Genomic DNA, 3,351 nt, shown 5'->3' on the forward strand with positions numbered 1-3,351 from the left:
ATCAGCTTCTAATCCCTGGCATCAGCCCGGAACCGCGAACCCTGCACACTCGGCACCCGCCAAGCCTGGCCTGTGCCGGAGTGAACAAAGAATACGAGGACGACACCCCGGCGACTGTGACCCCGAGTCCGGCACCCAAGGACTTCCCTCGATGCTCTTGACGATGCCTGCAGCCTCAGAACCAGGTACCCCCCCCCCCCCAACCACGATCAACAAAGGGTAAGATTTCCCTACACCAAAAGGCACCCCTGCACCCGGCACCCTGCGGCCCCCCTGTGCCCAACTCCTGGGTACCTACCTATCCTCCAACTACCCAACTTACCTCTCGAAGTGGTGGTGACACCTGAAGAATCTTCGTCCCCGAGCTTGCAGTCTTTTCCTAAACCAGAGCTTTCCCATGGAAACCAATTGAGCGCCCGAAGGCTCAAAAGCACCCTGCACCCAGCCGCCTGAGTGGCCCTGGCAGTGTAACATTTGCACCTATCTACTTCCCCATTTGCCCTGAGCAAGTGACCAGGAGCCCAGCTCCCACAGCCGCGTGGCCTGCTAGTCAGCAGCCACCAACCAAGGCCCCCCTGCCTCCCATAGGATAACATTGGGCCTAACTCACTCTGCACCCGGCTGCCCCTGTGCCGCTGAGGGTGTAACAACTGTACCTACCTGACCCTGGGAGACCCCTGAGTCTGTGCCCAGAACCTTAACTTTGCCAGTCGATAACTCAAATTTCTCCATAGGGTAACATTGACTGGTTTCTTCTGAAATTTCTTCTGTGTGGGGTTTTCAAAACTTAAAATATTCACCAAAAATCAGCCGAGTAACGAAAGTGAAAATACTTACCTGCTATTAGGTGAGCTCCCCGCGCTGGATCTTGGTACCCAGCACTGACCCTGAAGAATATTCACAACCGTACTTACCAGTAACCTAATTTTCTTCCATAGGGAATCATTGTCTGTTTTTCTGTGAAATTTCTTCTAAGTGTCGATTTTTGCAAATTTCAAATAATCCTTAAAAAGCGTACAAACTGTGAAAACGTAATTACTTACCTGCTTTAGATAGAGGTCCCAGTACTGAGTCTAGGCACCCAGTACTGGATTACAAAATTAACGAGAACATACTCTACCTGCAACTTGAATTTTCTTCCATAGGGAATCATTGACTGTTTTCTATGAAATATTTTCTGTCAACTTTTAAAATAGCAAAATATTGTCTAAAAATCATAACAGCACGCACACTGATTAACAACACCCCGACTTCCTTGGACAGAATGCGGGCGCAATGGGAGGGCTGGGTAGGCCCCTTAGAGGAAGAGGACTGGCGGGATGCACTTATGGCTCCTAGAATGGTCACCCCCTCCGCTCGGCTGCGCTTGGTGCAACTTTACTACCTACACGCCGCATATCTCACCCCTGTACGTCCTCAGCCTGTACCAGGTGTGGCCATGATCCTGCAGACCTCCTGCACATGGTGTGGGCCTGCCCCATCCTAGCAGGATTTTGGGAGGGCATTGAGGTTGTGCTTTCGGAGGTTCTGGGGTGGGAGGTCCCGCACGACCCTAAGCACACGATCCTGGACATTACAGATGGATTGGATGGGTCACGAAATGACAAACTGACAACTTTAAATACGGCCATGGTGGTTGCTAAGAGAGACATTGCGGCCTTGTGGAAGTGTCCTGACCCTCCCACCGTGGGACGTTGGCGGAGTGGGGTGGACTGGTGTGCCACGCAAGAGAAGGTTATGTACGCAGCACGGGGCTGCCCCAAGAAATATCGTAGAATTTGGGGGAAGTGGCTGGGGGGGGGGGTGGTCTAACCATGAGGGGCTTGATTGGTTCCATCGTTTCTTTGTCTCATTATATATGTATGCGGGGGAGGGGGGATTCTGTGACTGTCATTCTCGATCGTTGACTTGTGGTGTGATATGGCTGGTGCATGTCTTTTGCAAAATGAATAAACTTGTTTATCAAAAAAAATCATAACAGCAACTAAGTCGACTTTTATCACTTGTTTCTGAGAACTGACCCAGGACTGAATCTAGGATCCAGTCCTGGAATTACAAAAGTAATCCTGAAAGTAATCTGTTGCAAATAACTTAAAACTTCCATTGAACTCAAAGCCTTATTGTGTTTGAACTTGTGTTGCCTATTGCAACAATATGTAACTTTCTGCAAAAGCCAATTGCATATTGCAAAAGTATTTATCCAAAGCATCTCATTCTGAGAAAGTATATTTTGATACCTATTGTTGGTTCTAAAATAAAACAAGCATATCTTTTTTATATATAAACCATTGGCCTAGAGTTCAGTTATTTAGTGTGTGAGACCATTTGCTGACTGAGTGTGTGCAACAAATGCTTTACACTGTCCTCTGATACTTCCTTACTGCTCGACCAAGCTACCACTTTAGAGAGTATGGTTATATCTAACTTTAGCCTCTGCCAAACCTCTGGGGACTGTGGACTCTGTACACACTGTACCTATTTGGGAACAGTATATACAGAGCCACTTTCTCACATTGGTGGATCAGAGGTGGGATACAAACTTGCATTTGTTGGACTACTTAGTCACCATCTGATCACACAACAGAACTCTTAAAATTGTGTTTAGAATTCTGATTGGTCTTTTCCAAAATACTAAAAGTCTTGTCAGGGCCTTGCTTAAGTCCCAGTAGAATTTTAGAAAAATAAAAGTCACTATAGTCAGGGTAGAGGATTAGAACTGTCAGGTTAGAATGACTCAAACATGGACCTGGTGGAGGAGCTCGACCTCGCACCTTGCTTACACTTGTCTTTCAAGGAATTGAGGTCCCTATGCAAACTTAAAAATATACCAATGGACCTGCATCCAACCAAACTGGGGCTCCAGGAGCTCTTGGCTGAGTATGCTGAGGACCACCCATCTGAACATGGTGACGGCCAGTCAGATGAGGAAAGGGAAGAAGAGGAGGAGGAAAATGACCCCCCCCCACACTATTCCCAAGGAAAGTGAGGGCCCCCATACCCTCACATCCAAGAATTAGCATCTGGGGACCTAGAGATCACACAGGTGACTGGTACCAGAGAGATCACTGGGGGACCCACCAGTGAAGAGGACAGCCTTTTAGAAAGGCTGGCCAAAAGATTAGAGCTAGAGTCCAGGCTCCTGGCTCTAGAAAAAGAAAGGAGAGAGATGGGTTTAGCACCCATCAATGGAGGCAGCAATAATAAAAACAAGTATAGGGAGGAAACATCTGATCCCAAAATCCCCAAAGTGATTGTCCCTAAATTTGAGGAAGGTGATGACATCACCAAATGGTTCACAGCCTTTGAGAGGGCTTGTGAAATAAGAAGAGTAAAGATACCTCTCTGGGGGGC

Source organism: Triturus cristatus, chromosome 10 (genome assembly GCF_964204655.1).
Source record: "Triturus cristatus chromosome 10, aTriCri1.1, whole genome shotgun sequence".
NCBI classification, from domain to species: Eukaryota; Metazoa; Chordata; class Amphibia; order Caudata; family Salamandridae; genus Triturus; species Triturus cristatus.